The sequence below is a fragment of the Plecotus auritus genome (assembly GCF_963455305.1).
Source record: "Plecotus auritus genome assembly, chromosome: 8".
NCBI classification, from domain to species: domain Eukaryota; kingdom Metazoa; phylum Chordata; class Mammalia; order Chiroptera; family Vespertilionidae; genus Plecotus; species Plecotus auritus.
The window spans coordinates 37256107-37271394 of NC_137782.1; the positions used below are offsets into that span (position 1 = coordinate 37256107).

The 15288-nt window shown below is 41.2% G+C and overlaps 1 pseudogene across 1 annotated transcript; it reads right to left on the minus strand.

Annotated features, from left to right (window-relative positions):
* Nucleotides 1-3356: 3356 nt before the first annotated feature.
* On the minus strand, nucleotides 3357-4103 carry LOC308255691 (annotated as a pseudogene). Its single transcript has one exon. The product of its transcript is annotated as an uncharacterized misc_RNA (transcript).
* Between the last annotated feature and the right edge of the window lie 11185 nt (nucleotides 4104-15288).

Genomic DNA, 15288 nt, shown 5'->3' on the forward strand with positions numbered 1-15288 from the left:
GGCATACTTCACAGAATTAGAACAAACTCTCCAAAAATTCATATGGAATAAAAAAAGACCCCAAATAGCCACAGCAATCCTGAGAAAAAAGAACAAAATTGGAGGGATCACAATACCAGATATCAAGCTATATTACAAAGCCACTGTTCTCAAAACTGCCTGGTACTGGCACAAGAACAGACTTATAGACCAATGGAACTGAACAGAGAACCCAGTAATCAACCCAAGCCATTATGCTCAATTAATATTTGACAAAGGAGGCAAGAGCCTACAATGGAATGAAGACAATCTCTTCAATAAATGGTGTTGGGTAAATTGTACAGCTACATGAAAAAAATGAAACTAGATCACCAACTTACACCATACACAAAAATAAACTCAAAACAGATAAAGGACTTAAATGGAAGATAGAAAACCATAAAAATCTTAGAAGAATTCATAGGCAGAAAAATATCAGACATATGTTGTAGCAATATTTTTACTGATACAGCTCCTAGGGCAATGGAAACTAAGGAGAAAATAAACAAATGGGACTACATCAAAATAAAAAGCTTCTGCACAGCAAAAGAAACCACCAACAAAACAAGAGAGCCCACTGCATTGGAGAATATATTTGCCAATGATATTTCTGATAAGGGTTTAATCTCCAAAATTTACAGGGAACTCATACAACTTAACAAAAGGAAGATAAACAATTCAATCAAAAAATGTATGCCTGGTTTTTAAACACTGCAAGACTCTTAGAAATGCCTCATGGGCCACCTCAGCAGACTGAGTGAAAATGGGTGGGAATCTGGGCCTCCAATCCAATGTCAACCTGACAATATCAGCTTATATCTGTTGCAACTGGGCTTTTAAGTTGAATTTTGTGAAAAGAAAATATTTTGTAGTTTACGAAAATGACAGCCTTGAAGCTTACTTACGAAGACGGCATGGGAATTATTAGAGAGATTTCAGAAATACTGTATCTTGAGGTAGATCCCGTTAGACTTGCTTATCAATAACATCTGTGAGGTTAAAAAAGAACTTAAAGGTCCTTGGGTGACCGAATAGAAGTGATTGCATTAATCAAAGCAGGGCTCACTCCAGGTGGAGGAGATTTACAGACAAGGAGATCCACATCAATTCATCCATTGCCTATGGACAAGAATTTGCCTAGAGATTGGGATCCGTAAGGTCAGATAAAAGTCAGTGAGTCATAAATATTAGATGAGCTTCCAACTCCAGGAGATGATGCTGTCAGCCAGCAATGAAGTAGAGACCAGAAGCATTGGGTAACAAACTGAGGACCAGATGACAGCAGACCATGAGTATCTTCTGTTTGCCTGTACAGATTCTTCAGCCCTTCCAGTATTTTATATGTTAAATATGTTGCCAACTTTTAAATTTTATTATTTTTGACTTCTCTGGACAAGTTAGAGGTTCTGATAATACTGGATTACCGTTCCCTCATGGCCACCACAGACCAGGTGTTGTTGAGTGGCACCCATGCAGAGGGTACATGCTCTGCGGGTGAGCGCCTCTCCTCCCACCAGGCTGTGCCAACTGCGTCAAGATCTCCAGGCATCTGAGTCTTCAATCAATGAGGGAGAGCACTGACAATGGGACGCTACTATTTATTAGGAAGTAGAGCCAGAAAATGGGTTTGTTGATATTGTTTTTTTTGTTTTTTTTTTGAAGGTTGGAGGGACTGGTTCTTTATTTTAAAAAGATAATTGTTCAATTTTCAGTATCAAAACTATTGGTTTCTCTTTCTCCTGATTGGCCCCCAAAGGGACTACACCAAAGGAGAGTACATTTTAAGCCATTAAGCTGCAGGATGCGCACCTAACAGACCTCAAGGAAACCTGACTAAAAACGGGGCATTAGGTAGGGAAAGAAACTTAAAGATCAGCACACTGCCAGCCCAGACTGTAGCGAGCTCTCACAGCCAGACGGGGCGGCCAGTGTGCCCCAACCTCAAAGAAGCGAAGTTTCAAAATAATACAAAATTTAAAAAGCTTTGTACATAAACTATTCAAGATTTCTCCAGGACTAACTGGTACAAAGCACAATGAGATGGCACTTTTAGAGACAGTAGCTTCAGACCCAGAGGAGGGTAATGAGATGAGTTGCATTTGGCTAAATCAGTGGCAAAAACACAATTTTCTTTCTTTCAAGGAGGCAGGAGAGCAAATAATTGGTCACTTCAACATAAGGGGCACATGATCCATTTTGTGAACCACTGGGGAAAGGGTAGAGATGGGACAAGAATTTGGTCTCTGACAGAGAGGTCTCACCATTTTAATTTGGTCACTTCTGATGAAAAAAATAAATTGCCCAAAGAGGCCTTAAAAGCTGAAACCTAAACATCACTTTTTTTTTGCGGGGCGGGGGGCGGGGGGGGGGGGGCGGCTAACTACTCCTGGAATCACCTTTCCAATTTGGCTAGCACTCTGCACAAAGGAATGACTCCCCACAGAGTGCCTTTCTCTGGCCTCTATGTGGCTCTCAGTGAGGCAGAGGCAGGCCCATACCTCTTTCCCTCCTCTATGGAGAAGGCAATGTGAATTAAGCTGAAAAATTACCTCCTAAAAGTGAGACAGGGATTAGACTGCTGCTTGAGAACTGTGGAATTATATGGAATGTTTTACAAATGGTTGCCACATCAACAACAAAAAAGGTAATTACAAAATGTGTACATCACAACATGCTTTTAAAGACACTTTGCATTGTGCTCACATTCCCTTATTCAGTGGTTCTCAACCTTTCTAATGCCGCGACCCTTTAATACAGTTCCTCATGTTGTGGTGACCCCCAACCATAAAATTATTTTCGTTGCTACTTCATAACTGTAATTTTGCTACTGTTATGAATCATAATGTAAATATCTGTGTTTTCCGATGGTCTTAGGCTCTACAGCAGCAGTTCTCAACCTGTGGGTCGCAGGGTTGCCTAAGATCATCGCGACCCACAGGTTGAGAACTGCTGCTGTAGAGCCTAAGACCATCGGAAAACACAGATATTTACATTATGATTCATAACAGTAGCAAAATTACAGTTATGAAGTAGCAACGAAAACAATTTTATGGTTGGGGGTCACCACAACATGAGGAACTGTATTAAAGGGTCACAGCATTAGAAAGGTTGAGAACCACTGCATGTTGTTCCCAAAGGTGCTCAGCCTAAATCTCTGAGGGGAGGCAGAGACAATTTGGCAAAAAAGACTCGGGTGGGGGCGGGGGAGGCAGTGAAAGGAGAAAACAGCCTTCCCGTTAAAGATCAGCCCTCAGTTTAAAGGTCAACTTCAAGCAGGCTAGCCTCAGGCGGAGTCAGGGTCAGAGGGAGGAGCAGCGGCAGGGCGGGACTGGATGGCTCTACATCTCATTCAGGTCAAGCAGAGTCTGGCCCAGCATCCTTTGTGTACAGAGGTGTTCCCCTTTGGTGCATTTCAGTTTATCTTCCAAATCATCAATTGTCTCTTCCAGCTTGGCTACCGATCTCTCAGCAAACTCAGCACGGGTTGCTGCCTCCTTGAGTTTATCAGTAAGAATCTTTATCTCTTCCTCATATTTGTCTTCTTTTTGAGAGTACTTTTCTTCAGCAGCAGTCAGACACTTCAGGTTCTGGTCCATCAGTCTGACCTGCTCATTCATCTCTCGGCAACGGGACTCTGCCAGCTCAGCTCGTTCCTCTGAGCGTTCCAAGTCTCCCTCAATAATCACCAACCTACGAGCCACCTCCTCATACTTTCTATCTGCCTCTTCTGCAATGTGCTTAGCTTCTTTGAGTTGGATTTCCTGGAGTTCCATCTTTTCTTCACCTTTTAAAGCTCGGTTTTCAATAACCTTCATACCTCTCTCACTCCCATCGGCAGCTTTCTCAGCTTCCTCCAGCTTTTGCAGGGCAGCGGCCAGGCGCTCCTGAGCACGGTCCAGCTCCTCTTCAACCAGCTGGATCCTATGGTTCAAGAAGGCCACCTCAGCCTCAGCCTGTTCCAGAGCCCGCCTTTCTCCCTCCACTTCCCGCTGCAGGCGCTAGGCCCTCTCTTCGGCATCATCGGCCTGCTGCTGCAGAACCTGGATCTTGTGTTTCACCGCATCAATGGTGGTGATCCCGGCCATGGTGCCCACCCAGCTCCTGCTCACGTTCGGTTTCCGCTTGTTGTTTTGATTATTTTCATATTTTTTTGAGCCCAAGAGGTAAATTGAAGTTATGTATTTAGAGTTAGGGAAGACAAGAGGGGTTCTTCCGCATAATGGCCTAAATAATAATTACTGTTTCTGAATCCTAGTGGCACCATCATAAAAAAAGGTAACATTACATAATGTAATATGGTGTAATCATATATTGTTAACATATGGGTAGAACATAATATATTAGGATATAACATAAATGGAACTAATATAATGAAGTGTATGTTAGATTGGAGTTGGGTAAGACAACAATGTCAAGGCTAAGGACATGGACTCTAAAATGAGACAGCCTGGGTTCAAATTGTGACTCTGTTGTTTATCACCTGTGTGACCTTGTGCACGTTGTCTTTCTACACCTTGGTTTCCTCACCTGTTGTGAACATTGAATATGTTACCATAAGTACATCTCTGGTGCATAATGAGTGTTCAGTAAAGGTAAATGATTGGTGTTACTTAATCCAAAGTGGTTCATCCTTACCACGCACAGACCTAATAAATCTACCGAGTTTTGAAAATCCATTATCTAAGGAAACAGGAACTAATGAGACATTAAAAGCTAACATTTAAATATGATGTGTTGTTATTGCAGCCATAATCTTAAATATCTGCTCTCCATGGCTGGACATCTTGAGAGTTAAATATCTGCTGTTCTGAGCATATAAATATTCTGACATATTTTTATATTTTCTAAGAGGAAGGACATTTATTTCTGTTCTGGAGCTGTTAATGAATTCTCTAAAGTATTAGTTATTCTTTAAATTTGTAAATTTTTGTCATTAATTCAGGATGAAACAGTGAATCAGTATTTAGATTACCAGCTTTATCAAGATTTATAGCCAGAAAATTATGTGGAATTTAAAGGAAAAGGAATATTTGTAGAAGAAGTTTTATCCTCTGTAAGGAGTGCTAAGTGATTCAGTTACACACTTCGGTAAATTTTTATTCAGAAGGTGAATTTGCTGTCTAGCTTCATTTAAAAATCAACTTCAAAAATCCCAGAATTTAATTTTGGGGTCCAAACCTCATGATATATATCTTTAGGAAACTGCTAAAAATGTTTCCCATTTGCAATTAGACATATAATTGAATTGAAAGGAGTTTTGGGATTAAAATATTAAAGAGCTTGCTTAAAAGTGTTTATCCAGATAGTCTTTGAATTTCAGAGAGACTGACTTCTGTTGGAACAAAATAAAGAGTATTTGAGAGGCCTTTGGGCCAAGTCTCCTCTTTAGATGGCTGCATCTAAGGGAAGTCCTGAGGGGAACACATTAAATTATATTTCCCTGCTTTTTAATATTTAATAACAAGTGTTTTGGTCTGAGGAATCCTCAAATTAGAATGATAGGATTTTAGAGCTAGAAGAGACCACATAGCAAGCCTTCATTTTTTGAAAATGAAACTGAGGCATGATGATTCAATTAATGTAAGGAGAATAGTTTGTATATCATCAACTAGCCATATTTCTTTTCAAAGCAAAGTGTAGTGGTTAGTTAGACTCTGCTAGAAAGACAAAAGTTGTATTAACCAGTTACATACAAATTGGCTAACTCATTCAGTTGCCCAGAATCTGGGAGGCTGCTTGACATGCAGTGGAAAACACGTAAATAGACAAGTATTTTTTATATTCACTAAACAACCTTATTATTTTGTCAAGCTTATTTGAATACATAGAGCTTGGGTGGGATGCTTCCATATGGATGGGTATACAGGCAGACCTCAGAGATACTATGGGTTCCGTTCCAGACCATCACAATAAGGCAAGTATTGCCATAAAGTGAGTTGTAATCTTTTTGCTGGTAGAGGGTCTTCCTTTCAATTTGTGAAAACACACCCATGAAATGCAATAAAATAAAGTGCAGTAAAATGAGGTATGCTGTATTTGCATGTCTATTCTTTCCTCCTTATGCAAAGGGTGTCCAGTAAAAACACAAATGAGTAGAGAAGGCTAACATATCAGAAACATGGAAAAATCATGAGTAAAGAAATACAAGGAAGAGTGAAAAACAAAGACCATAAATAAGAGAAAGAATAGAGATTATCTCTACCCAACTGATGAGGAGGTGCAAGTACAAGGATGCTAAGCAATTTGTCAGCTAGTAGGGGGCAGGCTCAGAAATCTAAGCCAGTTCTCCAGACTCCTAGCCTGTCCACTGAGCTATGCCATGCTTCTCAAACTTAAATGTGTCAACACGTCTCCTGATGACCTTGTTAAAATGCAGATTCTGATTCCATAGGTGCAAAGCAAGGCCCAGGATTCTCATTTCTGACAGCCTGGTAGGGATAGTGATACTGTTGGTGTGGGGCCCACACTCAGCAGCAAGGAGTCATATTTATATCCAAAACCAGACCAAAACAACTTGTCCAGAAAATGATTTTCTTCCTTAGACGGCTCACCTGCTGCTCTCAAGAAAACTCAAAGGCCCTGGCTGGGTGGTTCAGTTGGTTGGAGCACAGTCAGGTACATGAAAAGGTTATGGGTTCAATCCCTGGTCAGAGCACATACCCAGGTTGCAGGTTCTATCCCTGGTCAGGGTATGTTCAGAAGGCAACTAATCAATGTTTTTCTCTCATATCCATTTCTTTCTTCCTCTCTCTCTCCCACCCCCATTCCCCTCTCCCTAAAAATCAATAAAAACACATTCTTGGGTGAGGATCAAAAAAACTAAAAGAAAAGAAAATGCAAGGCCCCAATTTGAACAGAGTTATGAGATTGGACAGGTTTAATTTCAGTGCCTTAAACTTCAGTTGGTGTTTTTCATTCACTCGTGGCCCAGTATATTCCTGAGGGAACCAATTCTGATTTTGCTTTCTTCCTATTAAGATCTCCTAGGAAAAATCAAATTATTTCACACTACTGAGTGAGTGCCTGATACCAACTTTTAGAATATTTTATTGGGAGTGTTTGAATGTTACCAATACTCAAAGTACCCTACTTGTAGGACATTGTTTCTCAGTCATTGGGTGAGGAATATCTATTTTGGGGCACTGAGGGATGTTTTCTATCTACTAGCAACCTTGAAGTCCTTCCACACCAGCGAATTTTTACATATTTAGCATACCCAAGTTCCCATACTACAAATTTCTCTCCAGCTGTCTCTTTTACGTCTTGGCCTTCTAACTCTCCTCATTATAAACTTTTCAAAGGCCGGATGAATTCCATTCCTTTCCTACATTTGACTTGCTGAGATGTAAGAACTGTCCAATGGTTTTGCCCTACCCTGCAAATCAGACATACTAAAGTCTTAAACACAGAGCAAGGGCTGAACCACTTTAGAATCTGGGGAAGGAAGAGAGATTTGTGTAAGACCAGTGCCACAACAAAGAATCTTGTATCAAACAAGAATTTGGAGCAGAACCAGAACTCAGAACAGTGTGCAGTACACAAGAAAGCCTTAATTAAGTGATTAGTTGAATGAATGAGAGAATTAATGAATGAATTATTCTGTATCTAAGGACAAAGATGTAGGGATTTCACAGTACTCTTTCATTTGTTTTATTTGATGCAATCACAAGTGTGGTAGCAAGGAAATTCTAGTGGATTGTGTAACATAAGAGAGAAATCAGGGAGGAGGAAGAATATTTTGCTCTCATTTTTTCTCCTCGTCGTCTTCTACCTATTCAAGTACCTGTCATTTCCTTGTCTTATTTTTCTCTACAGCTTATCTGCAAGACTAGTTTTATCTTCTTATATTTGTGTTTCTGAAGATTTTCTTCCTTTGTGTCTATTTAGGGCTCTAAATATACAAATACGTTTTGTATATTTAACTGAAGAATAAACTCATTTTTTTTTCTGGTATAAATGCCAGGATCTGGTATGAACACAGCATGAAATGTACAAAAAATAAAACGTGCCTTATCTCTTGAAAGATTGAGGTTAACTTCCTTGCTCAGAAACAAAATATGTATGTGAACTGGAAGAATATCTGTAGTGTACTGCTACCCTTTGAGCTAAAAATATTCGTGCCTATCCCTGGCTTTATCCTGTGGTCGCTGAAAAGCAGATGTTAACATTGGATTAGACATGTAAGAGGTTACTAGGGGAATACTTGTGAAGGATACAGGGAGAAAGTGGGAGTGTATAGGAAGAGCCTTCAGGCTGATACATATACAAAAAGAAGAGAAAGGAAAGAGATGGGGGCTAGAAAGAGTTTCAGACTGCAGTGCAATTCTAAGAAAGTTTCAGCCAGGCTGTTACTGAGTCCTGAGGGTTCCACCTCCCAGAAGTCGATGCCTGGAAAATACTATTCCTATGAGGACGAACTGCTGGCCCTTCTAGGGTGAAAGGGGCCTCATATAGTCAACTTGTCACATGTGCTGGTTGGTCTTCTCAAGGAAGAGAGTCATAACGGGGCCGCACACTGGTCTATTGTTGGCAGGCTGACTCTTCAGAGGCGGCAGTAACTAGATCAGCCCTGATAAGAAGTTCATATTTTGGGTTCTATATGATTCTGCCACTGTGTACACTCCATTCATGTGCCTATCATGATGGTGACAAAGTTTAGCTAATGTCATCTGGCTGAGTCATTTTGCTTATATGTGGTTGTTTAGTACCTCTTTTGTTTTGAATGGTTTCTGATGGTGCTTTGGGATTCTAAGTATCAGTATCAGTTTAGACCCTGTGTTCAACAGTCTTCAGGTTTGAATATTTCCCTTCCCCCATGGGAAGAAGATGGGCAATTATTAGAGCACATACTCAGTTTTGCGTATTCCTTCTTTCTAGTCAGTGGATTCTGGATATGAACTAGTGATTCTGACATTATATTGGGGTAAATGCCTCAGCCTCTTGCTCCTTGATTTTGCCTCCTCTGGCTCCAGATATTAAGGAGAATCCTTGTTGGTGTGTTTTACTGCTAAGGATGCATGTTCTTTTAACCCTCTCCACCCCTGTGTGAGCCCATTCACACTGACTGCTCAGTTGTTTCAGCTGGTGTCAGCCCCCGGCTTCTAGTGGGTGACATCACCACTGTTGGCGATGCATCTAGTGGTCCTAACTGCCTCAGTTCCCTCCAGCCCCCTGGGTGTTAATGAACCCAGCCTTGGGACAGCCTCTCTTGCTATCAGCATTTGCCTCAGAGAAGAACCACCACTGCAATTCTTGGTTATGCTGGTGCCCTCTCACCTTTCATGCATGCCCCCCTCCCCACACACCCATTCCCAGGGGCACTGTCTTGGCTATTGCTGCTACATGCAAGTTAATTTTTTAAAATCTTTCAATATACTATAATCTCTCTCCTGATTTATATGGTCCAACATACTCCCAGGTGCTTATAACTCTAGCTATCAGCCTGGAACCAAGGAGAGAAGGTGGGAGCAGCTCATGAGAGAGGGACCTTGTCCGGAGAGGGCTCTGCATCTTCTAGCCTGGAGGAAGCACTACCCATAGAAAGAGGACACATCTGCAAGCTCTGAGGGTTAGGGCCCCAGAGCCAGATCCACTGGAACATCCATCCAGATGTCCTCCCTTATGCTTCAGCGCCCACGTTTATCATCCAGGGCTCCGAGCTTAGTAAAGCAGACGGCCTTAGCTGAGCATTTCCACTTTTCCAGAGCTCTGTGTCTCTATCCAGTGAGTCTGCTCCTCAGCCGAGTCAGGCTCTCCCTACAGGAGAAGGGCCTCTTTGCAAGTGACCAAAGGGCCCTGTGGCTCTCATACTTATCCTTGTTTGTTCATGGCCCTTAGTTTTTCATTCTGCTTCTGTGGGGTCTCAGTGCAACTTAGCAATAACCAGCCAACTCTGCTGTCTTTGTCATGATTACTCTCTCATATCTTTCAAGTGCCTGGACCATTGCCCTTGGAGGGGGATCCCTTCTGCCAGGATATTTTTCCAAGTCACCAACAAAGAACTCGGCAGCAATTGGATCACTGCTTATGCCAGGATCTGTATGTACTGCACACCACTCAGGATGGCATCCTCCTTGTCCTCCAGGCAGTGAGCGAGGCAGATTCCAGGCCTTCTTCAATCTCTGTTTCCTTGGACCAATCCTGGCCCCACCTGTGTTAGAGTCCTCTGAGAAGTAGGCTCCAGGATGGGATCAGACATGCAGAGCAGGAATGACAGAAAAGGGTCACGGAAGGAGTCAGGACTGGGCAGTGGGAGTCTTGGACTGACACCTGTGAAAGAAGATGGGACAGGGGCAGTGGAGGATGGGGTAGAAAGAGAATTAATTAAACCACAAGCAGTGCCAGGGAAGATTCCGGCCGGCTGAAGCAGAGTCCTTGTGGCGAGGTATGTGTTAGAGAAGTCCCTTGTCCAGAGAAGTCCCCCACTACCCAGGCTTTGGCTGGGAACAGTCAAGGGGAAACTGAACTGCAGCATTCACATGGTGGGGTCCAGAGGGAAGGGGGCCAGGAGTGGAGGTCAACTCCCCACAGCAGGCTGAGTGGCACCTTCCCCTTGCCACCAGCAGGGATGTAATTGCTTCCTAATTAATAGTTAATATTTATAAGCATTTGTTATATGTCAGGTACCATGTAAGAGGTTTTGAAAACATCTTCCCATTTAATCATCACAACAAGTGTAAAGATTATCCCAATTTTCCAAAATCAAACTGAGGCTTAGAGAGGTTAATTAGTTTGCAATAGGTCATAAGGAGTTGGTCCCCTTAACAGGAACCCTGTATTACTACTTCCCATTAAAGCAATTTTGCATATATTGACAAAACACATAATCTGTTTCTGAAGGTTTATTAAGTCTTTGGAATATAATGATAAACCAGGCAGCATGGGACCTACTGTCACAGAATTTGAGTCTAATTGGAGAAATTGTGCAGATACCCAGTTATAATGTAGCTTGTCAACTGCATAGAAAGGCCCTTATAATGTCATGTAAGGCTTCCTGAAGGGCATGATATTTGGGCGAATAGCATTTAACCAGGTGACAAAACGGGGGCAAAAAAAAAAAGTACTAAGTGAAGGAGGAAACACTACTATATGCAAATACCTATGGGCCAAAGAAAGCACAAGACCCTCAAGATACTTAGTGATAATGGACATCATAGCACGTGGAAAAGGCTCCAAACTGTTAGTAATTTTAAACTGTCTTCTATAGAGATGTGCACAGAAGCAGAGTGACAAGCGGAAAAGACAGGGTCATATATGCTCAAAAGGGATATATTAAATAGCATGAAAGTTGCATTATGGAAGATAAATAGAACATTCTTTTTTTTAAAAAAAATACAGAACTTAATTACATTGCATTTACTTGATATAAGATTTAAAACACAACAACAACACCTTCCTATTTGACCCATACAAGAGTGTCCTGGTTGAAATCTCTGCCTTCCAACTGCCTCATGCTGTTCCAATGCTACCATCTCTGAGGTGTCAATAGGTTGCTTGACTCCTAAACTCACTGTAATGGTTTCCTGTTGATTCTAAGAGTATTAAGCTTTGTGTCCTCACTTTCAAGATACTTTAGAAGATAAGGGATTCTGGTAATAGTAGCAGGAAGAGGTCAGTGATTCCTTTATATAAGACAGGTCAAAATTGTCCAAAACAATCATTTCTGGGTACAGGAAATTGGCCCAGAGAAGAAAGAACAAATTGAAGCATTTATTCTTGAAAAACTGATATGACCTTGCCTGAAGCATTTACTCCCTGCTTAGCTCTTCCTGGTAAGAAGGGTAGTTCTAAAGGATGATGCTGGCCACAAAATCAGCAGCTTTGCTGTCAGAATGAGTACAATCTATTGGGGTTAGAGGCAAAAAACAACAACAACAACAAAAACACACAAAAAAACCCCACAAAAAAAACAAAAACAAACAAAAAAACACACCTGTGGATTTGCAGTGTAAAAGTGATCGATCTTTACCCACATAGGAAATGATAGAATCACCAACTGGTAAATTGCTAAATAAAATATGGTATATAGTGGAACATTACTCAGTGATATAAAGGAATAAACTACTGATGCATTCTGCAAGCCCCATTTTCTTCACTAAGCCTCCCCTGACTATTCTACTTCATAGTGAGGTACAGTATAATAATTAGTTGTTCTCCAATCACTTAATTCAAAGGTCGTTCAGCAAATTTTTGTAGAAAGTGTACCATGCGCTGGATACTATTAAGGTACTGGAGAAAAAGTAAGGTCTTACTTCCGTGGAAACTATATTTGAACAATTATATATGGTACTGGACCCATGCTATTAAATCTGCTAGTTTTGTTGCCTTTGTTATAGTATAATTAATTCTTTGAGGGTAGGGAGCTTCTTATACCTCTTTTCATAATCTCTAAGACCATCCTTAATGCAGTTTAGGCCATTTCGTGAAATGAATGTGTTGTCTCTTTCAGGGATATTTGCATTTAGGTCTTAATTTTATTTATAGGAAGAAAGACCTGAGAACAGGAATTTAGGAATTTTTAATAAGGGTTGGGTAGAGATTTATTTGTACCAAATAACTGAGAAGAACAGATTATTTCTCTACACTTCTGAAATTAAAACACTAAATAAGTTTTAATTCTGCCTATATTTAAAGAATATGCTGGATTTACTCCAAGGTTCAATTTACACCTGTTGTTTAGAAGTGAAACGTGAAAATTGAACTGGAACACCCTGAATTCCTGGGTTCTTGTCTCGATGGTTTCAAAGAATGAAGCCACAGACAAAAGTGATAGGTGAAAAGTACAGGAACTTTATTGCAAGCAGATGCTACCTCTGAAACCTAATTCTGCATTCTAAGCCTAAGGCTCTGTCCCTCCTGGGTGGACAGAGGGGCCCCTGAGAGGGGTGACTGCTGCTTTCTTTGTCTTGAGGCATTCAATAGGCTGCAGTTCTTTGTCTGAACCTAACCCTTCTTACTGGTCATTTTGTTACATAGATTTAGTTTTCAAAGCTCAAAGCCCACGTAGTGTCTCCCCCCTTCTCCCCCACCTACTCTCCCTGTTCTCCCCCTTATCTTGTTGGTTCGAGTCACTATGGATTTATCTTACAGCTCTTCCAGTTGTGTTGGCAGAGAAAGCCTTATCTTATGGCCTTCCTAGTTACTCAGGTCAGGGCTACTTTTGGCCTAACTTCTGGTCACTTTAATTGGCCAGAGCCCTTGGTTTATGGCTGACTTAACTGCACAGGCCAGATATGTTTCTATTTGCCGGTGGCACTTCTTTATTCTCTGTACAAGTAAGATAAACACCCTGGCATCTTCAAGTCTCCATTATGTATTCCTTCTCCCATAGACCTCCCCCTTATCTCTATGGCTCCCCAAACCTGCCTAATTAAGCTAGCTATCTACCTTTTTCAGGAGTATGTTAAAAGTTTTATTTGTTAGGGTAGGTAAAACTAGCTAATGTCATTTCTGAAATTCAGTAGCTCAGTGAAAGTTTATTTTTTTATTTATGTCAATTCCAATGTGTGTTTGCTAGGTGGTCTACCTCCAGGTCATTTCAGGACCCAGGTTTACGGGCTCTTTCCAGTTAACTGACAGAGAACCAGAGATTACACTGTGAAGACACACCCTCTCCTTAACCACTTCCAACTGGAATTGGCATGTTATACTTCCACTCACATTCTACTGGACAGAACTCCGTCACATGACCACATCTAAATATAAGGGGGTAGAGCAAATATAGCTTTGCTACATGCCCAGGAAGAAAAGGAAACAGCTTTTTTGGACATGTAGCAATCTCCTCTTTAGAATTTGTACCCTGTTGTTCCAGAACAGCTCAGTAACCTTGGGTATTTCTGACAAATGCTTATGAATAATTCACTTTAACACAGTGGAGACATGCCACATGCTGGCTATATTTGTGCTATCTTACATTTTCATCTGGATTGCTTATTTTTATAGTTAAAAAATAACTTAAATTGTTTCACATTGCAGTAAATAAAAATTGCATGTTATAAACAAAGTGGCATACTACGAAGCCATTTTTGTGAAATGAGAGCGTGTGTACAAAGAAAGCCTAAACAGAAATATATCAAAATGTTAGTAGTGGTTATCTGCTTAGAAATAGAAACAATTTTCACTCTATTTTCTTTCTTTCTTTCTCTTTCTTTCTCTCTCTCTCTCTCTCTCTCTCTCTATTTCTTTCTTTGTTTGTATTTTCTGAAAAGTTTTAGAATAAGCAGATATAATTTTACAATCGGAAAAATAAAACAATTCTACTTAAAATAAGAGGAGTCAGCTTGCATCGGGTTTAGCTGATAGAAAAGGGTATTTTCACATGCTTTATTTTATTACTCTTGTGAGTTAGTAAGGCAGGCGTTCATAGTGCTATGTCCATTTTACAGATAAGGAAACTGAAGTGCAGGTGGAGCAAGTGACTTGCCTAACAGCCAGAAATAGCCAATCTAGGACTTGAATCTAGATCCTATCCTTTCAAATTCCTGTTTTTTCCATACTATCAAGTTGGTTTCAGGAGCCCTGAAGTGCAATATAGCGCTGTGGAAGGTTCTGCCTCCTAGTTATTCTAGAAGAAAAACACACAGAAACTTGTATGAGGGATTCTGGTAGAGAGCCTCTTAGGAAGACACCAGAGAAGTTTCATTGAGTGCTTCTAGGTGTTTTTAGAGAGAGCTTTCTGCCAGAGAACTGTGGTGCAGAGTCACCTTTATCACCTCTCTCCAGCTGGACAGAGTCTGCCTTCTGACTCTTGGCAGCTCTTTCTAGGACAAGGATTGGAAAAGTTGCCAGGCCACCTTCCTCTGCCACATCTGATCCAGGTGGCTTTGCACTCTCTGCTTTTAGTTCCTGTTTTGTTTTCACCTCGCAGGGTGAAAAAGAACAGCCTGTAACATTGCTGTGGGGAACTTTCTGGAGCAAACCCTACATTGTGACTTCCCAGGGAGGGCAAGGTTGCCACCCCTCTGGTGTGCTAATTGGCCTCTTATACTTGTCACAGCCATCAGAGTCCCCAGCCTGCAGGGTTCCGGGCAGTGGTTTATTTCAGGGGCATCTGGTAGGAACCAGAGCGGATGATTGGCATGTGGACTGTGAAAGGTGTGCCACAAAGCTGGAAGTCTCATTAGGAAAGCCTGCGCCCATGCTGAAGGACAGAGAGAAGGAGAGAAACCTTCCTGGGACCCAGTGTTTGGAGTGGGCTGAAAACTAGTCATTATGTTACCCAAATGGCATGTTCAATTTGAAGCAAGTGACAGCCCAAACAAGCAAATCCAA